The sequence below is a fragment of the Loxodonta africana genome, chromosome 3 (genome assembly GCF_030014295.1).
Source record: "Loxodonta africana isolate mLoxAfr1 chromosome 3, mLoxAfr1.hap2, whole genome shotgun sequence".
NCBI lineage: Eukaryota > Metazoa > Chordata > Mammalia > Proboscidea > Elephantidae > Loxodonta > Loxodonta africana.
In genome coordinates this window covers 19,414,551-19,440,234 of record NC_087344.1, presented here as the reverse complement: position 1 = coordinate 19,440,234, position 25,684 = coordinate 19,414,551, and the positions used below count along the sequence as shown (strand labels likewise).

At 42.2% G+C, this 25,684-nt stretch overlaps 1 long non-coding RNA gene across 1 annotated transcript in view; it reads left to right on the top strand.

Moving 5' to 3' along the window:
• The window catches only part of LOC135230640 (uncharacterized), a 34,214-nt gene extending 9,641 nt beyond the window's left edge, over positions 1-24,573 (top strand). Inside the window, exon 3 of the long non-coding RNA XR_010321219.1 lies at positions 21,873-24,573. This is a non-coding gene — a long non-coding RNA (uncharacterized LOC135230640). The remainder of the gene's footprint in view (positions 1-21,872) is intronic.
• The last annotated feature ends 1,111 nt before the right edge of the window (positions 24,574-25,684 follow it).

Below are 25,684 nucleotides of genomic sequence, written 5' to 3'. Positions count from 1 at the left end.
AAATACATGTCTTGTTTTGCCAGCTCAGCGTCACATTTTGTATATCAGTACAAGTGGCTAGTAGGAAAAGGAGGAGGTATTGGGAATGATGTAGAAATTGATAATGGGGGTCCATCGATTCAGCTGGAGAATAAATTCGGAGAATGACTCTGGACAGCCTTAAGTGATTGGAACTCAATATTTGAAACGCCCCCGCATCACTTTGGCAAGCTCTTGCTCTTTCTTAAGCTGCACTATATATTTTTCACAATGTAAATCCTGTCAACAATGTCTGCCCTTAGAAGTATTGGCCTATTTTCCTACTAATTATAATGCTCTCTCTCCCCCACCAGTACAAGCCCTTTTCCTGAGGCAGAAATGAATCCCACTAACCAAGTGATCAAGGGCAGTGTTCACTAATCAGTGTATGCAAGGAAGACAATGTATGTGGTATAAATTAGGTAGAGCAAAGCATCTCTCAAAAAATCAAGAACTGCAACTAGCTTGGAAGTTCTTCCCTAGTTTAATCTTGTCATACTGTCAAAACAGAAGTTTTTTTTTTTTTTATAACAGTCAATATTTGTATGTTCTATAGCAACTGTAATTCTGGCCGCACCCACAGTAATCAGTCATGGCTGCTGGGGGGTTATAGCAAAGAAATTTCTTATGGAAAATGGATTTAATCCCATGGAGCTATCTAAGCACTCTTCATATGGGAGATTGTAACCAAATTGACAACTGCCTGCATCCAGTGTGTGCTAGGCCTATGAAATCCATTAATATAGAAATATTTGTTGGAAATTCATGCCTGATGTTACTCTCCTGGGGAATTCTTAAAAAATATGGATATCCCACTGTACAGGAGACAGAGCCAAACATGAAAATCTGAGAAGCAGAGTCAACTTGGGCAAAATTTATTGGCATGCTACCTCCAAGGCTACTAACGTTATATAAATGGGTGTGCTAGAAGAATTTCTTCTAGGGTGGAGATGATAGGGCAGGTGCTCTCCCACGGAAAACAATAAACAGGTACAGAAAAGAATCAAATGTATAATAGAATTGATGCCTATTCTTGAAATACTTAGGCCCACTTGAAAGTATTCCATGTTGAGTTTCACATGGTCCAGGATCTAATTTGATGGCTGAACTACAGATTTTTTCACAAGGAAGAATATATGGTTGCTAATCAGCCCAAATTTGTCTATGACGTTAGCCAGCATTTGTCTATGACGTTAGCCAGCATTTGCCTATGACGTTAGCCAGAGCACTGCACAAGATAAGCAGTCTAACTCTGTTTAGCTTGCTGTGGTAACCTAATTTTAGTAGAAAGTCCATAACTGCCCTCTCCTGGCTGGCCTTTTCCTGAAACCTCACATGTGACCCTAGTTCCTTAACCACTGACATCTATTAGCAATATCCAGAGGCTAGTCTCACATTAATATGTGCACAATGATGGGCTGAACCCATGACCTATCTGTTGACCCAGGTACTGAAAACAGGGCAGAGAATTCCCAGCTTTTTTGGCTATAAGACTATGTGCTCCTACTACCACCACCTGGAATTGTGGTAAGCTATAGAAAGTCACCTGTAGAGGGAGACAGAAAACACAGGCAGTAGAAAGAGCCTAGAGAAAAACCAGTTGCCATCCAGGGTATTCAGACCATGGCAACCCTAAGTGTGTCGGAGTATAACTGTGTTCCGGCGGGTTTTCAATGGCTGATTCTCAGGGAGATTCTTAGATGTGACACCAAAATTTGAGCAACAAAATAGAGGTCAGTTGGAATTCAACAAAATGAAAACCGTTTGTGCATCAAAGAGCATTATCAAGAAAGTGAAAACCTACAGAATGGAAGAAAATTTTGGAAACTATCTGGGAAATAAGGGTTCAATATCCAAAATATGTATAATATCTAAACAGCTCATGACAGTCACCAACAAAAAGGACAAACAACTCAATTTAAAAATGGGCAGAGAGCTCTTGTTCCCAGATCCTCCCATTTCAATTCCCTTGCCTCCTCCCAGAGGCACCTAAGGTGCTGTGACCCTGGCCCCAGGAGTCACTGTTCTTCTTCTCGCCCACCCTTCGGCCCCGTCCACTGTGCCCCGCCCCACCCCATCCCCTTCAGCCTCCGTGGCCCCTCTTCCCAGGACACACTTAGGCGGCTTCTCAGGAGGAGGTGAGTGTGCCCCGAGACTTGCTCCAGAAGCGGAAGTGCATGAAGTACTGGCAGCGGGTGCTCAGCGGCCATGGTTCCAGTCGTGGCTCTAGCCCTTCCCACCGGCCCTGAGTCGGACCGTCCATGCCTGGCAGGCATGTGCCGCCTGGACTCCCTGTCGCGTTTCATCTCCACCTCCCCAGCTCAGGACCCTGCCTTTCACTCCTGACCCTCCCAGTGACCTTAGAGGTTTTGGCCGCCCTACCCCTAGTTCACAGGAGCTGGAGGCCTTCGGGACAGGCGGGCTCCTCACAGCCCCAGACCCTGGGCTTTGCTGAGCGGTCAGCGGGAATCCTTAGGCTTGGGAAGCAGGTGACTACAACCTCTCAAGTCCCTTTCTCCTCCCACAGTTTTTTTCCCTGGCAGCCAAGTCAGGACCGCAGAGGCTGGTCTGGGTGTGGTTCTGTTGGGCGGAGTGGTGTCAACTTGTCTCATGTAGTTAGGACATGGTATCAAGAGGGACCAGTCCTTGGAGAAGTACATCATGCTTGGTGAGGTAGAGAGTCTCTGAGAAAAGTAAGGACCCTCCACGAGAATTATTGACACAGGGGCTTTAACACTGGGCTCAAACATAGCAAAAATTGTGAGGTTGTCACAGGGGACTTGGCAGTGCTTCCTTGTGTTGTATGTGGAAGGTCATTTTGAGCAGAATCGACTCTAAGGCACGTAAGAACAGCAAAGTTAATGTGGGCCAAATTCTGGACTCGGTTTCATTCCTTGATCTACTTGATTGTCCTTAAATCAATACAACACTTCCTTCATTACTGCAGCAGTATACCAAATTTTGAAAGCATTTTATTTTTCTCAAGGTTGGTTTGCATATGGGCCCCTGGTGCAGAAGCGGTTAAGAGCTCCACTGCTTTTGGCAGTTCGAATCCAACAACTGATCTTTGGAAACCCTACGGTTCAGGTCTACTCTGTCCTATCGAGTCCCTATGCGTCGGAATGGACAGCAACAGGTTTGGTTGGATTTGAATTTGCATATCCACATACCTATGTCTGCCTTTCTACTTAATGATGAAAGACTGAATACTTTCCCTAGTGTAAACCGGGAAATGAAAACATGTAACTCAATACGCCCATTGCAATATGAGAACAAGCGGCCACTCTGCATGGACACTCCCAAATGGTCTTTTTGAGCAGGAAAGACAGTACAGTGGAAGGTATTTTTGAAGACATATTTGAGCTCCCTGCACACATGACCAGATAGGTCTTCCTTAAAAGTCACTTTTAAAGAGCCATGCTCGACATCAAAATTTGTTGTTTTTGTTAGGTGCCATTGAGTGGGTTCTGAATCATAGTGACGGTATGAACAGCGGAACAGTCCTGCACCCAGTCCTTTGCCATTCCCATAATTGTTATACAAAAATTTTATACCAGAGCCCATATTTGCAGCCACTGTGTCAATCCATCTCACTGAGGTGGTTCCTCTTTTTCCGTGACCCTCTACCATACCAAGGATGATGTCCTACTTCAGAGAGTAGTCTCGTCTGATTACATTACCAAAGTATGTGGTGAGATGAAGTCTTGCCACCTTTCTTGTAATGAGCATTCTGGCTGTACTGCTACCAAGACAGATTTTTTCATTCTTCTGCTAGTCCAAGAATATTCAAAATTCAATAATCGTGGCCAAGCCCAAAATTCAAAGTCATCAGTTCTCCTTCGGTCTTCCCTATTCATTGTCCAGTTTTCACATGAATATCTGGTGACTGGAAACACCATGTCTTGGGTCAGGCACACCTTAGTACTTAAGGTGACATCTGTGCTTTTAACACTTTAAAGAGGTCTTTTGCCGCAGATTTACTCAAGGCAGTGCGTCCTTTGGTTTCTTGACTGCTGCTTCTGTGGGCGTTGATTGTGGATCCAAGTAAAATGAAATTCTTCATAACTTCAATATTTTCTCCATTTATCATAATTTTCTAATTAGTCCAGTTGGAAGGGATTTTGTTGTCTTTATGTTGAGGTGTGATCCATACTGAAGGCTGTAATCTTTGATCTTCATCTGTAAGTGCTTCAAGTCTTCTTCACTCTCAGCAAGCAAGGGTGTATCATTTGCATATCACAGGTTGTTAACGAGTGTCTTAGTCATCTAGTGCTGCTTTAACAGAAATATCACAAGTGGATGGCTTTAACAAAGAGAAATTTATTTTCTCCCAGTCTAGTAGGTTACAAGTCCAAACTCAGGGCTTCAGCTCCAGCGGAAGGCTTTTTCTCTTGTGGGCTCTGGAGGAAGGTCTTTGTCCTCAATGTTCCCTGGTCGGGGGAGCTTCTCAGGTGCAGGGACCCCATGTCCAAAGGACGCACTCTGCTCCTGGTGCTGCTTTCTTGGTGGTATGAGGTCCCGAACTTTCTGCTAACTTCCCTTTCCTTTCATCTCTTAAGAGAGAAAATGTGGTGCAGGCTACATCCCAGGGAGACTCCCTTTACCTTGGATCAGGGAGGTGACCTGAGTGAGGGTGGTGTTACAATCCCACCCTAATCCTCTCGACATAAAATTACAATCACAAAATGGAGGACAATCATAGCATACTGGGAATCATGACCTAACCAAGTTGATATACACATTTTTGGGGGGACATAATTTAATCCATGACAATGAGCCTTCCTCTAATCCTGATGCTGTGTTCTTCATCATATTGTCCAGCTTCTTGGATTATTTTCTCAGCATACAGATTAAATAAGTATAGTGAAATGATACAATCCTGACACACACCTTTCTTGGCTTTAAACCAGCAGTATCTCCTTGTTGTGTTTGAATGACTGCCTCTAGGTCTATTTACAGGTTCCTCAGGAGCACAATTAAGTATTCTGGAATTCCCATTCTTCATGGTGTTATCCATGATTTGTTATGATCCACACAGTTGAATGCCTTTGCATTGTCAATAAAACACAGGTAAACATGTTTCTGTCATTCTCTGCTTTCAGCCAGGATCCATGTAACATCCGCAATGGTATCCTTTGTTCCACATCCTCTTCTGAATCTGACTTGAATTTCTGGCAGTTCCCCATCGATGTACTGCTGCAGCCACTTTTTTGAATGATTGTGAAAGTGGCGTGGGAGCTGTTTCTGACCTCCACAACTTAACAAGGGGAAGGAGAATCAAGATCAGCTGATTCCTATGAGGCAGGAGTCAGACATGCCTCCTCTGTCTGCCCTCTTTACTAATTCTGACACCAACCGTACGTCCCATAGCACTGTCCGCTGGGTTCGATAGTTCATGTAATGGGCACACAGAACTCAGAGACCATGCTCCCAATTTTGAGGTTAGCAGGGAAGTAACAGTTATAGTTCCGGCTCAAGAACACTCTGGATACAGTTCTTCCATCTGGGTAGGCTTTTCGCAGCTGTGCTCACAGGCATGCTTCTCCCTGACCCTCAGTCTCTGCCCAAAGATAATCAGCTTTCTCTCTTCATGGGCCGGGGAGGCCACTGTGCTGTCTCCTGCTTCCAGCTCTCTCCTGCCATCACTTCTCACCATCTTCAGGGTTAGAGCTTGCTCTCTCTCTGTCTCCTGTCTCCCAGAGTTTCTCAGCATGGGAATCCTGGATACAAAGTAAATGCTGTCTGCTCATGGCTGTTCTTCCTTGGTGGTGGTAGGATCCTCTCTGGTCTGGAAATGGCTCTCTTTTAAGGAAAAACTGACCAGTCCCCTCAATAGGCCACAACTACCCTATCACACAGTCCTGCTCAGTCACCTGGGTGGAGCTACAAGACCATGGCTAGCAAGACCTCACATAAAATTAATTGCACTGCAGTGATCTTCAGCAGAATTTTACTCGTGTGTGGTATTAATGATCTTTTTTTGATAATCTCTGCATTTTGTTGGATCACCTTTCTTTGGAATGGCTACAAGTAAGGGTCTCTTCGAGTTGGCTGGCCAGCTAGCTGTTTTCCAGATTTCTTGGTATAGGCGAGTGAGGGCTTCCAGCACTGCATCCATTTATTGAAACATCTCAATTGGTAGTCCGTCAGTTCTTGGTGCCTCGTGTTTTGCCAGTGCTTTCAGTGCAGCTTAGACCTCTTCCTTCAGGGCCATTGTTTCTTGAGGATATGCTTCCACCTGAAATGGTTGAACGTCGTTCTGTTCTTTTTGGTACAGTGACTCTGTATTCCTTCCATCTTCTTTTGATGCTTCCGGCATCATTTAGCATATTCCCATAAAATCCTTCAATATTGCCACTCGATGCTTGAATTTTTCGTCAGTTCTTTGAGCTTGAGAAATGCTGAGCGCATTCTACTGTTTGGTTTTCCATCTCCAGGTCTTTGGACATTTTATTGTAATACTTTACTTTGTCTTCTCAGGACACTCTTCAAATCTTCTGTTCAGTTCTTTTACTTCATCATTTCTTCCTTTCACCTTAGCTACTCAGCTTTCAAGAGCAAGCTTCAGAGTCATCCATTTTTGCCTTTTTTTCCTGTCTTTTTAATGCGTTCTTCCTTTCTTCATGTACGATGTCCTTGATGTCATTCCACAATGCATCTGGTCTTCGGTCATTAGTGTTCAATCAGTGAATCTGTTCTTGATATGGTCTGTAAATTCAGGTGGGACAATCTCAAGGTCGTGCTTTGGCTCTTGTGGACTTATTCTGATTTTTTCAGCTTCAAGATGTTTCAGAACTAGATGGCAGACCTTTCTTTCAAGTCATCTCTGTGGAGTTAAACCGGCAACTTTCTGGTTTGCTGTTCAGTGTACTTTTGGTTTTTATGAATTCCCTCAAGTTGTGTTTATCTGGAAATGTCTTAATTTCACTTTCATATTTAAGAGACAGTTTTGATGGATATATGATTCTTTGTAGGTAATTTTTTTTCCTGGAATTCTTTAAATATGGAATCCCATTGCCTTCTTGTCTGTATGGTTTGTGCTGTGAGGTCCGAGCTTATTCTTATTGGCTCTCCCTTGTAGGTGACTTTTCTTTTATCCCTCGCTGCTCTTATACTTGTCTCTTTATCTTTGGTTTTGGCAAGCTGGATTATAATATGTCTTGGTGACTTTCTTTTAAGATCTACCTTTTTTTTTATGTGGAGTTCGATGAGCATCTTGGATAGATATCTTCTCATCTTTCACAGTATCAGGGAAGTTTTCTGGCAACAAATCCTCAACAATTTTCTCTGTATTTTCTGTTATCCCTCCTTGTTCTGGCACTCCAACCAGTCGTAGGCCATTTCTCTTGATAGAGTCCCCCATGATTCTTAAGGTTTCTTCATTTTTAAAAATTCTTTTATCTGATTTTTCTTCAAATATATTAGTGCCAAGTGATTTATCTTCGAGTTCAGAAATTCTAGCTTCTACTTGCTCACTTGTGCTCCTGTGTCTTTCGATTGAGTTATCTAATTCTGTAATTTTATTGTTAATCTTCTGAATTTCTGATTGCTGTCTGTCTATGGATTTTTCCAGCTTATTAAACTTTTCTTTATGTTCCTGAATAATCTTTCTGATTTCTTCAGTTCCTTTTTCTATGTGTTCCTTGGCTTGTTCTGCATATTGCAGCATTTCCTTCCTGATGTCTTGAAGCGTTCTGTATATTAACCTTTTGTATTCTGCATCTGGTAATTCCAGGAATGCACTTTCATCTAAAAGATCCCTGGATTCTTTGTTTTGAGAGCATGTTGAGGTGATCATGGCCTGTTTCTTTATGTGATTTGATATTGACTGTTGTGTCCAAGCCATCTATCAGTTATTGTATTAGTTTATGCTTGCTTACTGTGTTATAGGTGCTTGCCTTTTTTTGTTTTGGTATACCCCTATGGATTGCTTGAATGAGCTAGCTTGATTATTTTTGCCTTTGCAACTCTGGTGTCCTGTCCTTAGCTGAGTAGAGGTGTTATCAGGTATATCAGTCTAGGAGTCCATTCAGTTTTCTTGTATAAATTGAGCTCAGTTTTCCAGTTAACTGATACGAAGTGTGTGGTACAGGCTCTGTCCTACAGTCTTAGAAGGGCAGGGGTGATTGCCGTATATACCGGTATCTGATCGCAGCAAGGGGTCAAGCTCTGAACAAGGCAGGGGGCTGAGAACTGATCCCCCAGTATCTCTGAGGATAATGCTTCTCTGTTCCCTAGATCTTGGTGGTGGGTGAGCTCTGCAAAGGGTCCATGGGCACCCAAAATTTTTGTTGTAAGGACTAGTAGGTAGCAGTTTTCCCTGGACCACTTTCGCACATGGCTGGGCAACCCAAATGGAGCCACCAGTCCTTAGGAGCCTGTTTTAGGTAGGTGAGGACCTTGTTTAATAGGCAAAGCAATGTCAAACGTCAAATACCCACCTGTCCACCACACCGCTAAAATTGTTGTAGTTTGCCAACAAGGGCCCATTCTTCCGAAATAGGCCCATACAGGTCCATGCAGAAGGGAAAGGTGCTCAGGGTCCACGGACGGTTTATGCCTGGACAGGAGCTACTTCTGTCCTGACCTCCCCCAGTTAATGGAGGTAGCAAATTATCTATTCCCCGCAGTTACAAATTTTTTCCTTCCATAAGGCCAGGAGGACGAGTCCAGGTGCTCGCTAGGGTCTATCTCAGGCCCAGGGATTTGGCCGCTGAAGCTGGGTTGGGGGTGGGGGAGGCGGTAAAATATACTCAAGTACTTAGCTTTTGCCGAGAGCGCCCTTCTCCTCAGGTTCCGGAGATGTGAGCAGGCTGTGTGGCCCGCTGCTTCTCTCTGCGGAAACTGCAGGTGAAAGCTAGGTCCAGCTGTCCACCGCCATTGCCACCACCGCAGTCGCTCTGGGAATGGTGCCTGAGGGCTCCCCGCGATTCACGTCCGGTAATTCCTCTACGCTTCTTAACTGTCTCTTCCTTCCCCTGCACCACAGTTCATTGTCTAAGGTTGCCTTTGATGCTCAGGGCTCCAAGCTTCTCACAAATATACTGGTTTCGCTTGTTTTTTCAGGTCTTTGTTGTAAAGAGGGCTGGACAGAAGCGGCTCTATATTCTGCCATCTTGGCTCCACCCCCTAGTGTTTGTTTTTAATTTCTTGATAATGTCTGTTTTTCCCTTAGAACGTGTTTAGTTCTTAAAGACTATTTTTACCTTTTTTATTGTTGAAAAACTGTACAAAGAAACCATTTTCCAATTCTGCATCTTCAAGAACACAGTTCAGTGACACCACTTAAATCAATAATGTTGAGCAACTGTCACCAATATCCATTGCTGAATTTTCTGTCCTATAAACAGAAACTCAATGCTTCCTAAACAGTGATGGACAAAATTTGTAATTTCATTGTAATCCAGTTTTTTATCTTGTTGTTTATGCTTTTTGTGTCATATGTAAATATCATTTGTCAAATCTCTATAATTTCCCATATTTAAGAATGTTATGACTTTAGTTGTTATCTTTAGTTAGTTGACTGATCATTTTCAGTTATTTGTATGGTGTGAGGTAGAAGTTGAGCTTCATTCTCTTGCATGTGGAATTCCAGTTTTCTTTGTGCCATTTGTTGAAAGGACTCTTCTTTTCCCATTGAATGGATTTGGCATCCGTGTTGAAAATGAATTGACCAGATATGATTGGGTTTATTTGTAGAGTTTGAATTCCATTCTGTTGGTCTGTATGTCTATTCACAGGGCAATAGCACACAGTTTGGATTACTGCAGCTTTGCAATTGTTTTGAAGTTGAGAAGTGTGAGTCATGTGACTTTGATCCGTGTGTTTGAAGATTATTTTAGCCATTCAGGGCACCTAGCAATTCAAGATGAACTTGAGGTTTGGTTTTTTCATTTCTGTTGAAAATGGCTTTTAGAATTTTCATTGGAATTACACAGAATCTGTAGATTGATTTGGTAAAATTGCCATTTTGACAATATTAAGTCCTCCATTGCATGAAAACGGTATTCTTTTCCATTTATTTAGGTCTTCTTGAATTTCTTTCAGCAGTATTTTGTAGTTTTCAGTGTATAAGCTTTTGCCTCCTAAGTTGAATTTATTCCTAAATATTTTCTTTTTTTGGAAAAAGAGTGATGTTCTAGATTTCCCTTTAATAGGAGTGTTCTGCTTTTTTTAAGTGTATTTTCCTTGAAAAAAATTTTTTTTTGGTTTTGTAGATTCACATCTATCATCAAACTTTTAAACTTTTCAGTTATCATTTTTTCAAGTATGATTTTTGTCACTTTCTCCCCCTCTTCTCCTTCAGGAGTACCAGAGCTGGTCATCTTGATTGTGTCTAGCTGATCTCATAGGCTTTGTTTACTTTCTTTCATTTTTTTTGGTGCTCTTGAGAATCAGTAATTTCGGTTTCCCTTTTTCCAAATTTGTTGATAGTTTCTTCTTCCCACTGAAATGTTTGCATTCTCTTGTAAATTTTTATTTCAGTAGTTGCACTACTGAGCTGCTGAATTTTTGTTGGTTTCTTTTTATGCTTTCTATTTATTTGTAGTCTCATTTTCTTTCATAAATTTCCTGATTTCCTTTAGTTATTTCTCCATGTTTTCCTTTGTCTCTTTAGGCATGTTTAAGACAGTCATTTTGAAGTCTTCTTCTAGTCAGTCTGACGTGTGGACTGGAACATTTTCTGTCAGTTTATTTTGTTCCTTTGAATGGAACAAATTTTCTTTTTCTTGTATGTGTTGTGATTATTTTTTTTTAAAGTGGACATTTTAATATTATAAAGTGGTAACCTGGAAATCAGATTATGCACCCTTCCCTTTTAATTTTTTTTTTATATTAAATTCTTGAAGGTTATATTATTTGTTTAGTGACTTTTTGGAAAGAACGTATTCTTGTTTACATGTGGTCACTGAAATATCTGTTGTTTAGCTTGTGTTCAGCTAGAGTTTTCTTTTCACACTTTACGTTTATCACTGCACACTCTTCTTGCTTGCATGGTTTCTGGGAAGGTCTGATGAATTCTAATCCTTGTTCCTTTACAGGTGTAGTGTTTTTGTTTCCTCTTGTTGATGTAAGTTTTTCCTCTTTGTGTAATTATCTGCACTTTCAATGTGATATTCCTACGTTTAGATGTTTTGGTATTTATCCTGCTTGGTGTTGTTTGTGTTCCTCGGTCTGCGATTTGGTGTCTGGCAACAGTTTTGGATAATACTCTGCCATGAAAACTTCACATATTTCCTCTGTTCCTTTCTCTCTTCTCCTTCTGGTATTCCCTCTATGCATATGTTAGACCTTTTGCAATTGTCCAAGGTTCCTATTCTCTTTCACTCTTTTTTCTTTTCAATTTGACAAGTTTCCACTGACAAATCTTCAACCTTACTGATTCTTTACTTGAACATGTGCAACCTACTAATAAGCGAGTCAGTGCCATTTTTCCTTTCTGTTACTGTTTTTCATTTCTCATATTTTTTAGAATATTTCCTAGAGTTTCAGTCTGTTGACTATCATTACCGTTTTACTGTTGCATGTTGTCCACTTTTTACCCAGAGCCCTTATCATATTATCATAGCTATTTTAATTTCCTGGTCTAATAATTCGAACATGAGTGCCATATCTGAGCCTTCTCCTGTTGTTTACCCAGTCTTTTCAGTCTGTGTGTGTTTCTACGTTTTTGTCAAGCCTGTGGTTGATGAGGAAACCGTGGTGTCGTAGTGGTTAAGTGTTACGGGTGCTAACTAATGGGTCGGCAGTTCGAATCTGCCAGGCACGCCTTGGAAACTCTATGGGGCAGTTCTGCTCTGTCCTATAGGGTACTGTGTGTCGGAATCGACTTGACAGCACTGGTTTTTTTTTTTTTTTGGTATGTTTGATGAGGACTGAAGTGAGGCAATTTTCCCTCTATGTGGCAGGTTAGATGGTGTTTGGTATTTCCCCTTCCTCAAGTCTATTAGTCTGTGAAAACTGGAAGTTGATTAGGTTGGTTAAAAGGGTAGTAGAGAGGCGGGGCCAAGTTGGCGGACTAGGAGGACGCTACCGCGGATCCCTCTTGCAACAAAGACTCGGAAAAACAAGTGAATCGATCACATACATAACAATCTACGAACTCTGAACAACAAACACAGACTTAGAGACGGAAAACGAACAAATATGGGCAGACAGCGACCGTTTTCAGAAATAGGAGCCAGCATACCAGGCAGGTGACCTTCGGAGCCCGATCTGGGGCAGAGCCCAGGGGGGCAGACGGCACAGACAAGGGGCACAGCCCTACCCCCCCGAACCCATCCCGGGAGGAAGTCTAGCTGGTTGGCCTGGGTGGCGTAGCGGCGCAGTCGTTGGGAGAAGCACCCCGGAGGCAGTGACGGATCTTGGAGCGGGGAGAACAGCGTCCCAGCCAGGGAGCCGTCCCGCCGGGAGTTTGATGGGAAGCGGGCGTGGCGCGAGCAACGGGATCAGCTATATTTCCCTAAAGCGACCCCGGGGCGGGGCCCACACGTTCGTACAGGGGACGCCCACCCAGTTCGCGCGTGTGGTGCGGCGCACCGGCGGAAGAAGTCCCCACGAGGAAGTGACTAGTCTTGGAGTGGGGAGAGCAGCGTCCCAGCCGGGGAGCCGTCCCGCTGGGATTTTGGCTAAAGCGGGCGGGGTGTGAGTGTGGGGATCAGTTATATTCCCCTGAATTGAACCAGGGGGCGGGCCCACCTGGACGTGCCGGTGATGCCCACCCAGTTCGCGTGAGCGGTGCGGCGCACCGGAGGGAGAAGTCCCCGGGAGGAAGTGACAGGTCTCGGAGCGGGAAAAGCAGCGTCCCAGCCGGGGAGCCGTCCCGCTGGGATTTGGGCGTGCGCGGGCGGGGCGTGAGCGCGGGGTCCAATTATATTCCCCTGAATAGACCCCGGGGGCGGGCCCACCCGTTCGTGCGGGAGACGCGCACCCAGTTCGCGCGAGCGGTGCGGCGCACCGGAGGGAGAAGTCCCCGGGAGGAAGTGACTGGTCTTGGAGTGGGGAGAGTAGCATCCCAGCCGGGGAGCCGTCCCGCTGGGATTTTGGCGGACGGGGGCGGAGCGTGAACGCGGGGATCAGCTCTATATTCTGTGGTGCTACACTCCTAGCTCTCTGATCCCTCCCCCACCCTCCCCAGGTGGATCCATTAACATCCGAATACCCTGAGCCAGAGGGCAAATTCAGATAGGGATCTGACTGCATTTTTTTTTTAGCTGATTACCTGGAAAATCTAGTTCCCCAGAGATGGCTCGGAGACAGCAGTCCATATCAAACCACAGAAAGAAACAGACCATGACAGCTTCTCCAACCCCCCAAACAAAAGAATCAAAATCTTTCCCAAATGAAGATACAATCCTGGAATCATCAGATACAGAATATAAAAAACTAATTTACAGAATGGTTAAAGATATCACAAATGAAATTAGGATAACTGCAGAAAAAGCCAAGGAACACACTGATAAAACTGCTGAAGAACTCAAAAAGATTATTCAAGAACATAGTGGAAAAATTTATAAGTTGCAGGAATCCATAGAGAGACAGCATGTAGAAATCCAAAAGATTAACAATAAAATTACAGAATTAGACAACGCAATAGAAAGTCAGAGGAGCAGACTCGAGCAATTAGAATGTAGACTGGGACTTCTGGAGGACCAGGAAATCAACACCAACATAGCTGAAAAAAAATCAGAGAAAAGAATTAAAAAAATGAAGAAACCCTAAGAATCATGTGGGACTCTATCAAGAAGGATAACTTGTGAGTGATTGGAGTCCCAGAACAGGGAGGGGGGACAGAAAACACAGAGAAAATAGTTGAAGAACTCCTGACAGAAAACTTCCCTGACATCATGAAAGAAGAAAGGATATCTATCCAAGATGCTCATCGAACCCCATTTAAGATTGATCCAAAAAGAAAAACACCAAGACATATTATCATCAAACTTGCCAAAACCAAAGACAAACAGAAAATTTTAAAAGCAGCCAGGGAGAAAAGAAAGGTTTCCTTCAAGGGAGAATCAATAAGAATAAGTTCAGACTACTCAGCAGAAACCATGCAGGCAAGAAGGGACTGGGACGATGTATACAGAGCACTGAAGGAGAAAAACTGCCAACCAAGGATCATATATCCAGCAAAACTCTCTCTGAAATATGAAGGAGAAATTAAGACATTTACAGACAAACACAAGTTTAGAGAATTTGCAAAAACTAAACCAAGACTGCAAGAAATGCTAAAGGAGATTGTTTGGCCTGATGACCAATAATATCAGGTACCAGCACAATACAAGGTCACAAAACAGACCGTCCTGATATGAATGCAACTCAAATAGGGAAAGCACAAAAACAGACAAAGATTAATTCTAAAAAATAAATAAATAAACAAAATAATTCACATAACAGGAAATCATGGAAATCAATAGATAAACGATCACAATAATCAAAAAGAGGGACTAAATATAGGAGGCATTGAACTGCCAGATGGAGAGTGATACAAGGCGATATAGAACGATACAAGTTAGGTTTTTACTTAGAGAAACAGGGGTAAATAATAAGGTAACCACAAAAAGGAATATCAATTTCATAACTCAAGAGAAAAGCCAAGAAAAACGTAATGACTCAACAAACATAAAGTTAAACATTATGAAAATGAGGACCTCACAAGCTACTAAGAAAAACGTCTCAGCACAAAAAAGCATGTGGAAAAATGAAATGGCCAACAACACACATGAAAAGGCATCAAAATGACAGCACTAAAAACTTATTTATCTATAATTACGCTGAATGTAAATGGACTAAATGCACCAATAAAGAGACAGAGAGTCACGGACTGGATAAAGAAACACGATCCATCTATATGCTGCCTACAAGAGACACACCTTAGACTTAGAGACACAAACCAACTAAAACTCAAAGGGTGGAAAAAATATATCAAGCAAACAATAAGCAAAAAAGGAGTAGCAATATTAATTTCTGACAAAATAGACTTTAGACTTAAATCCACCACAAAGGATAAAGAAGGGCACTATATAATGATAAAAGGGACAATTGATCAGGAAGACATAACCATATTAAATATTTATGCACCCAGTGACAGGGCTGCAAGATACATTAATCAAATTTTAACAGAATTGAAATGTGAGATAGACACCTCCACAATTATAGTAGGAGACTTCAACACACCACTTTTGGAGAAGGACAGGACATCCAGTAAGAAGCTCAATAGAGACACGGAAGACCTACCTACAACAATCAACCAACTTGACCTCATTGACTTATACAGAACTCTCCACCCAACTGCAGCAAAGTATACTTTTTTTTCTAGCGCACATGGAACATTCTCTAGAATAGACCACGTATTAGGTCATAAAACAAACCTCTGCAAATTCCAAAACATCGAAATATTACAAAGCATCTTCTCAGACCACAAGGCAATGAAGCTAGAAATCAATAACAGAAAAACTAGGGAAAAGAAATCAAATACTTGGAAAATGAACAATACCCTCCTGAGAAAAGACTGGGTTATAGAGGACATCAAGGAGGGAATAAGGAAATTCTTAGGAAGCAACGAGAATGAAAATACTTCCTATCAAAACCTCTGGGACACAGCAAAAGCAGTGGTCAGAGGCCAATTTATATCGATAAATGCACACATACAAAAAGAAGAAAGAGCCAAAATCAGAGAACTGTCCCTACAACTTGAACAAATAGAAAGTGAGCAACAAAAGAATCCATCAGACACCAGAAGAAAACAAATAATAAAAATTAGAGCTGAACTAAATGAATTAGGAACAGAAAAACAATTGAAAGAATTAACAAAGCCAAAACCTGGTTCTTTGAAAAAATTAACAAAATTGATAAACCGTTGGCTAGACTGACTAAAGAAATACAGGAAAGGAAACAAATAACCCGAATAAGAAACGAGAAGGACCACATCACAACAGAGCCAAATGAAATTAAAAGAATCATTTCAGATTACTACGTAAAATTGTACTCTAACAAATTTGAAAACCTAGAAGAAATGGGTAAATTCTTGGAAAAATACTACCTACCTAAACTAACACATTCAGAAGTAGAACAACTAAATAGACCCATAACAAAAAAAGAGATTGAAACGGTAATCAAAAAACTTCCAACAAAAAAAAGTCCTGGCCCAGACGGCTTCACTGCAGAGTTCTACCAAACCTTCAGAGAAGACTTAACACCATTACTACTGAAGGTATTTCAAAGCATAGAAAAAGACGGAATACTACCCAACTCATTCTATGAAGCTACCATCTCCCTGATACCAAAACCAGGTAAAGACATTACAAAAAAAGAAAATTTTAGACCTATATCCCTCATGAACATAGATGGAAAAATCCTCAACAAAATTCTAGCCAATAGAATCCAACAACACATCAAAAAAATAATTCACCCTGATCAAGTGGGATTTATACCAGGTATGCAAGGCTGGTTTAATATCAGCAAAACCATTAATGTAATCCATCACATAAATAAAACAAAAGATAAAAACCACATGATCTTATCAATAGATGCAGAAAAGGCATTTGACAAAGTTCAACACCCATTTATGATAAAAACTCTTACCAAAATAGGAATTGAAGGAAAATTCCTCAACATAATAAAGGGCATCTATGCAAAGCCAACAGCCAATATCACTCTAAATGGAGAGAACCTGAAAGCATTTCCCCTGAGAACGGGAACCAGACAAGGATGCCCTTTATCACCACTCTTATTCACCATCGTACTTGAAGTCCTAGCCAGGGCAATTAGGCTAGACAAAGAAATAAAGGGTATCCAGATTGGCAAGGAGGAAGTAAAGCTATCACTATTTGCAGATGACATGATCGTATACATGGAAAACCCTAAGGAATCCTCCAGAAAAGTACTGAAACTAATAGAAGAGTTTGGAAGAGTCTCAGGTTATAAAATAAACATACAAAAATCCCTTGGATTCCTCTACATCAACAAAAAGAACACCGAAGAGGAAATAACCAAATCAATACCATTCACAGTAGCCCCCAAGAAGATAAAATACTTAGGAATAAATCTTACCAAGGATGTAAAAGACCTATACAAAGAAAACTATAAAACTCTGCTACAAGAAATTCAAAATGACATACTTAATTGGAAGAACATACCCTGCTCATGGATAGGAAGACTTAACATAGTAAAAATGTCTATTCTACCAAAAGCCATCTATACATATAACGCACTTCCAATCCAAATACCAATGTCATATTTTAAGGGGATAGAGAAACAAATCACTAATTTCATATGGAAGGGAAAGAACCCCCAGATAAGCAAAGCATTACTGAAAAAGAAGAAGAAAGTGGGAGGCCTCACTCTACCTGATTTCAGAACCTATTATACAGCTACAGTAGTCAAAACAGCCTGGTACTGGTACAACAACAGGCACATAGACCAATGGAACAGAATTGAGAACCCAGATATAAATCCATCCACGTATGAGCAGCTGATATTTGACAAAGGACCAGTGTCAGTCAATTGGGGAAATGATAGTCTTTTTAACAAATGGTGCTGGCATAACTGGATATCCATTTGCAAAAGAATGAAACAGGACCCATACCTCACACCATGCACAAAAACTAACTCCAAGTGGATCAAAGACCTAAACATAAAGACTAAAACGATAAAGATCATGGAAGAAAAAATAGGGACAACCCTAGGAGCCCTAATACAGGGCATAAACAGAATACAAAACATTACCAAAAATGATGAAGAGAAACCCGATAACTGGGAGCTCCTAAAAATCAAACACCTATGCTCATCTAAAGACTTCACCAAAAGAGTAAAAAGACCACCTACAGATTGGGAAAGAATATTCAGCTATGACATCTCCGAGCAGCGCCTGATCTCTAAAATCTACATGATTCTGTCAAAACTCAACCACAAAAAGACAAACAACCCAATCAAGAAGTGGGCAAAGGATATGAACACACATTTCACTAAAGAAGATATTCAGGCAGCCAACAGATACATGAGAAAATGCTCCCGATCATTAGCCATTAGAGAAATGCAAATTAAAACTGCGATGAGATTCCATCTCACACCAACTAGACTGGCATTAATCCAAAAAACACAAAGTAATAAATGTTGGAGAGGCTGCGGAGAGATTGGAACTCTCATACACTGCTGGTGGGATTGTAAAATGGTACAATCACTTTGGAAATCCATCTGGCGTTATCTTAAACAGTTAGAAATAGAACTACCATACAACCCAGAAATCCCACTCCTAGGAATATACCCTAGAGATACAAGAGCCTTCACAGAAACAGATACATGCACACCCATGTTTATTGCAGCTCTGTTTACAATAGCAAAAAGCTGGAAGCAACCAAGATGTCCGTCAACAGATGAATGGGTAAATAAATTGTGGTATATTCACGCAATGGAATACTACGCATCGATAAAGAACAGTGACGAATCTCTGAAACATTACATAACATGGAGGAATCTGGAAGTCATTATGCTGAGCGAAATGAGTCAGAGGCAAAAGGACAAATATTATATAAGACCACTATTATAAGATCTTGAGAAATAGAAAAAACGGAGAACACATACTTTTGTGGTTACAAAGGGGGGGAGGGAGGGAGGGAAGGAGAGGGCTTTTTATTGATCAATCAGTAGATAAGAACTGCTTTGGGTGAAGGGAAAGACAACACTCAATACAAGGAAGGTCAGCCTAATTGGACTGGACTAAAAGCAAAGAGGTTTCTGGGATAAAATGAAAGCTTCATAGGTCAGCGGAGCAGGGGCTGGGGTCTGGGGAACTTGGTTTGAGGGGACTTCTAAGTCAATGGGCAAAATAATTCTATTATGAAAACATTCTGCATCCCACTTTGAATTGTGGCGCCTGGGGTCCTAAATGCCAACAAGCGGCCATCTAAGATACATCGATTGGTCTCAACCCACCTGGAGCAAAGGCAAAGGAAAAACACCAAGGTCACACGACAACTAAGAACTCAAGAGACAGAAAGGGCCACGTGAACCAGAGACCTACATTATCCTGAGACCAGAAGAACTAGTTGGTACCCGGCCACAATCGATGTCTGCCCTGTCAGGGAGCACAACAGACCACTCCTGAGGGAGCAGGAGACCAATGGGATACAGACCCCAAATTCTCGTAAAAAGACCATAGCTAATTTAATGTTATGACTGCGACTAGAGGAATCCCAGAGACAATGCTCCCCAGAACTTCTGATGGCACAGGACAGGAACCATCTCCGAAGACAACTCATCAGGCATGAAAAGGACTGGTCAGTGGGGGGGAGAGAGATGCTGATGAAGAGTGAGCTAATTAAATCAGGTGGACACTGGAGAGTGTGTAGGCAACTCTTGACTGGAGGGGGGATGGGAAGATAGAGAGAGAGGGAAGATGGCAAAATTGGCACGAAAGGAGAGACTGAAAGGGCTGACTCAATAGGGGGAGAGCAAGTGGGAGAAGGGAGTAAGATGTATGTAAACCTACATGTGACAGACTGATTGGAATGGTAAATGTTCACTTGAAGCTTAATAAAAATTAATTAAAAATTAAAAAAAAAAAAAAGAAAGAAAATTGAGACCAAAAAAAAAAAAAAGGTTAGTAGAACCGTTTCCCTTGAGGGTAGACCGTTGTCAAGAACAGAGTAGTGCTTCTAGTAGGTTACTTTTTTTTTTCCAACTGGAATTATCAGAGACTTTTACTTACAGTTTGACAGTGAAAACCTGGTAGGTCTCCTTTATGAGAAATTCACCGAAGTGTGAAGGTACCTTAAGGCTAGGCCCTGTGAAATTTCTATCTCAGTCTCCAGGGATTAGTCAATTAGCATTGAAGCAAGGAACCCTAGTGGCATAATAGTTAAGCGCTTGGCTGCTAACCAACAGGTTGGGGATTAAAACCCAGCCAGTGACTCCGTAGAAGAAAATACTTGGCTGTTTGCTTCCTTAATGTTTCCAGCCTAGAGAATCCTGTGGGGGTGTTGTACTTTGTCACATTGCACTGCTATGAGCTGGAATCAACTCATCGGCACCTAATAACATATGATTCTAGGTCAGGAGGTGGAAGGAATGGTGGTGGAATTCTCTGTTCCCAGTAAGCAGGGATTCTTTGTAGTAGTGCATGTGTATCTCCAGCTTCTGGGATAGCACGTTGCTCTGTGAGTTCAGATCTCTGATAGAGCTAAGAAGAGTTGTTTCTCTTCAGGTTTTTTTTTTATTGTGAGCGTGCAAGGGACATCCGATTTCCTTCTATACTGGAATGGAAAATGCAAATTCCCGTCTAGTGTTTTCACAGTGATTTTGAAATGAGAGGAGCTAATGAAAAAACAAAGAAACAACATAAATCAAAGCAAAACCCACAGATACCTCTCCCAGCCTGTGCAGATTGGCTGTGTGCTGGGGCACTCCTGAAACACTGAACGAGTGAGAAAAAAGTATAGGTCTTTCTCAGGTAGTTTGTGAACATAAATTTTGTTCTAGGTATGTATAGCTTGCTAAATGTCCCCAAACACACAGTTGCTTTTGAATGTCCTGATTTTCCAAAGAAGTACTTCCCTATTTTGGCTCCCAACCCTTAGGCAATCTTTTGTATGTTTTGAGCATAATGTTTAGCCTCAGCCCTCTATGGACTGTTAGTTCCTCTTGCAATCTTTCTTACAAATGCCTGCCACCGTACCAGCCTGGGTCATAAGTTAGGTAAAAGAGACAATCTCCTTTCATTAGTCCTTCAGGCATCCCCCAGAAAGATTAGAAGAGACACACACAATGATTTTCTGTACTCTAACTGGAGCCAGGAACAGGGTCCCACCCTGGGATCAGAAGCAAGTGCTGCTGCTGTAAGATGACCACTGAGTTGGGGAGGAGATGGGGCAAAGGGCAAGAAAAGAGACCACAAAGTTGCCTTACCTTTGTGAAGTTACCTTTTCCCTGATTAGCATTTGCTGTGTTGATGTCAACTGCTGACTGTTTTCAAGATATTCACAGGGTAACAACAGCTTCTAGGTTTTTCTTCCCCCCTTTGGTGGGATAAGAGCGTCATATAGCCTATCTCACCCTCTTGGTGAACTTTCCCACTTGATACATTTTAACTTTGCCCTTTGATACGGCTCTGAATGGGAGACTGGAACTCAGCAGAGCAGAATCCAAACATTCCCATCTTCACAGCCAGGATCACTGAGAAGACCCAGCAGAGCTCATCCAACCTCCTCACAGTAGCCCCCAAAATAAAAATGATTTTTGTCACTTTATCGTTTTCTTTTTTCCCTATTTATTTTTTCTAGTTTATATATGCTTTTTCTCCTTTAATTAAGTTTTTATTTGCGTGTTTCTAGTTGCCGTTGAGTAGATAACAACTCACAGCAACCCCAAAAGTGCAAAGTAGAACTGCTTCACGGGGTTTTCAAGGTTGTGACCTTTCAGAAGCAGTTACGAGGACTTACTTTGGAGATGCCACTAGGTGCGTTTGAACTACTAACCTTTTGGCTAGTCTTTCATGGCTTAACAATTTGTGCCACCCAGGGGCCTAGTTTTTATTTAGTCATCAGTTTTTACCACTTTGAATCCTGTGTTGGGACCCATTGGCCCTAAGCTAAGTAAGACATGACCCACGTCCAAGATGATGCAGAGGCCTCTCGGCCATTTCTTCTGAGGAGGAGGCCCATGTGTGAGACTACCAAATGCTCGAAAACCTCTGCAAAGGTACCTTCACCAAGGTGAAGTTGGCCAAACCTATCCTCACTGGGAATAAGGTAAGATCATTAGGGAGCCCCCGCAACCTCCTGCAGCATCCACAGACTATCCTGAGAGGTAAAAATTATGAAGTCTTTCAATGATACCTTTTCTTTATTCTGCCCTAGTACTGTTCCAGGGAAAAGAGTACGACGGACGTCCAAGTGGATATGTGGAGCCTGGGAGTCATGTTGTATTTGTTGGTGAGTGGATCGCTGCCTTTTGTTGGAAATACCTTCACGGAGCTGTGGGAGTGTTTTCTGTGAAATTGTTTGAAGTCATCAAGAATGAGAACACACTCCATATACTGTTGGAATAAGTAAGTGGAAGGGAGGTTTCTCATCATGCAAGGGCTCATGGCAGGATGAGGGAAAAAGGGGCTCAAGCCACCAAATTCTGCCAGATAGTGTCCGTGGTGTAGGACTGTCATAACAAGTGTATGGTTCAGAGGGACCTGAAAACAGGAAACCTGGTATTGGATAAGAAAATGAACAGCAAACTTTCAGGTCTTGATCTTGGAAATGAATTCAGCCCGGGCAACAAGCTGTAAACATCCTCTGGCAGTCTCCCTTCCTTTATTCTGCCATAGAACTCTTCAGGGAGAAAAGTATGACAGACCCCCCAGTGGATGTGTTGAGCCTGGGAGTCATCTTGTATTTGTGGGTGGGTGGATCTTTGCCTCTTGTTGGAAATACCTTCATGATGCTATGGCAGGATGTAGTGAAGGGACTTTCCCCCACATATATCTCTGTAGTATGAACACCTGCTGAGCAAAATTTTCATTCATGACCCCAGTGAGAGAGGTACTTTAGAGGCAATTCTGACACATCCGTGGATGATGGTGGGTCATGAAGAACAAAAGCTGTATGTGGAACCACTCCCAGATTTCAGTGACGCCCAGTGGATTGAGGTTATTTGCTACACATGGCAAGAGATTCAGTGCTTATGGATGTTGCCAAAGTACAGTGTTGTGATAGTCACCTATCTGCTCCTGGGTCATAAGACACCTGAGACAGAGGGCCATAGCAGCCTGCAGTGGATCTTCATCCCATGGTGTACAGTGTACCCTCTTGTGTTAACCCAAGCAGAGGAGGTACAGCGAGCCTACCATTCCGACACATCTAGTGCTGCTATAATTTCCAGAAGTGGATGGCTTTAACAAAGAGAAATTTTTTTCTTCATGGTATAGTAGACTAAAAGTCCAAATTCAGGGTGTCAGCTCCAGGAGAAGGCTTTCTTTCTCTGTCAGTCATCTCATCAATTTTCCCCTGATAGAGGAGCATCTCAGGTGCAGGGACACTGGGTCCAAAGGATGCGCTTCGCTCCTGTTGCTGCTTTATTGGTGGCGTGAGGTCCCCAAATCTCCGCTTGCTTCCCTTTCCTTTTTATCTCTTGAGACATAAGAGGTGGTACAGACCACACCCCAGGGTAACTTCTTTTACATTGGATCTGGGACGTGACCTGGGTAAGGGTGGCGTTACCATCCTATCCTAATCTTGTTTAAGATAAAATTACAATCCCAGAATAGAGGAGGAGCACAGGATACGGGGAATCATGACCCAGCTAATGCGATACACACATTTTGCGGGGAGGATATAATTTATTCCATGAGGCCTACCTAAGATTCCTCCTGCAATTATGCCAAAAAATAAGTGGCCTGAGGAGGACCAGGAGTCAGGGCAGAAGAGGAGTAGCACAACAACACACCTGTCAGCTCTCTACCCATCCTGGAGAGAAAGAAGGCCAGTCCTGTGCCCTCTGTGAACAGCAACGTCTCCACCAACAAACAGGAAAGTGGGAATTCGACACCTTTAGTGAAGACCAGCCTTGGGCAGGGCAACATCCACAATGCTTTGGATAGTCTATCTGACTCAGTTTCAGGGGCCTCCATGGCATCTGCTTGTACCTCAGTCTCCCTAGCCCAGTCCTACCTGCAACAGGAATCCAGGACAGACTCGGTGCAGCCCAACCAGGACTCTGGAGTGTGCTCCAGGGTGAGCAACAGTGACGTGGTACAGTTTAGAACATCTTCCCAGTGTGTCTGTGAGGCTTCCTCTTCATCCCACACCATCAGCAGCAGCGGTGGAGCCCAGAGGGAACTGGTTTCCTCCAGGGAGTGTCAAAACTAAGCTCCTTGCATGTGGACAAGCTGCAAGAGATTGTTGACCAGCCGAGTTTGCCTCAGATTGTGAGCCCAGCCTCTCCCTGTGTCAGCAGCCAGGGATGGCAGGGTTCCACTGAGATTTATTCAGTTTTATTTGCAGAAATACATGTCTTGTTTTGCCAGCTCAGCCTCACATTTTCTAACTCACTGTAAGTGGCTAGAAGGAAAAGGAAGAGGTATTGGGAATGATGTAGAAATTGATAATGGGGGTCCATTGATTCAGCTGGAGAATAAATTGGGAAAATGACTTTGGACAGCCTTAAGTGATTGGAACTCAATATATGAAACGCCCCCGCATCACTTTGGCAAGCTCTTGCTCTTTCTTAAGCTGCACTATATATTTTTCACAATATAAATCCTGTCAGCAATGTCTGCCCTTAGAAGTATTGGCCTATTTTCCTACTAATTGTAATGCTCTCTCTCCCCCACCAGTACAAGCCCTTTTACTGAGGCAAAAATGAATCCCACTAAGTGATCAAGGGCAGTGTTCACTAATCAGTGTATGCAAGGAAGACAATGTACATGGTATAAATTAGGTGGCCCAAAGCATGTCTGAAAAAATCAGGAACTGCAACTAGCTTTGAAGTTCTTCCCTAATCTAATCTTCTCATACTGTCAAAACACAAGGTTTTTTTTATTTTTGATAATAGTCAATATTTGTATGTTGTAGAGCAATTATAAATCTGGCCATGCCCACAGTAGTCAGTCATGGCTGCTGGGGGCTTATAGCAAAGAAATTTCATATGGAAAATGGATTTAATCCCATGGAGCTATCTAAGCACTCTTCATATGCGAGATTGTAACCAAATTGACAACTGCCTGCATCCAGTGTGTGCTAAGCCTACAAAATCCATTAATACAGAAATATTTGTTGGAAATTGATGCCGGATGTTACTCTCCTGGGGAATTCTTAAAAAAATATAGATATCCCAACGTACAGGAGACAGAGTCAACCATGAAAATCTGAGAAGCAGAGTCAACTTGGGCAAAATTTATTGGCATGCTACCTCCAAGGCTACTAAAGTTATATAAACGAGTGTGCTAGAAAAATTTCTCCTCGGGTGGAGACGATAGGGCAGGTGGTCTCCCACTGAAAACATTAAACAGGTACAGAAAAGGATCCAATGTATAATAGAATTGATGCCTATTCTTGAAATACTTAGGCCCGCTTGAAAGTATTCCGTGTTGAGTTTCACATGGTCCAGGATCTAATTTGATGGCTAAACTACAGATTTTTTCACAAGGAAGAATATATATATATATATATTATTTTTTAATCAGCCCAAATTTGCCTATGACGTTAGCCAGAGCACTGCACAAGATGATCAGTCTAACTGTGTTTAGCTTGCTGTGCTAACCTAATTTTAGTACAGAGTCCATAACTGCCCTCTCCTGGCTGACCTTTTCCTGAAACCACACATGTGACCCTAGTTCCTTAACCACTGACATCTATTAGCAATATCCAGAGGCTAGTCTCACATTAATATGTGCACAATGATGGGCTGAACCCATGACCTATCTGTTGACCCAGGTACTGAAAACACGGCAGAGAATTCCCAGCTTTTTTTGGCTATAAGATTAATGTGCTCCTACAAAAAAAAAAAAAAAATTTTCTTTTTTTTTTTTTGCTAAGACCACCTGGAATTTTGGTAAGCTACAGAAAGTCACCTGTAGAGGGAGATAGAAAACACAGGCACTAGAAAGAGCCTAGAGAAAAACCAGTTGCCATCCAGGGTATTCAGACCATGGCAACCCTAAGTGTGTCAGAGTACAACT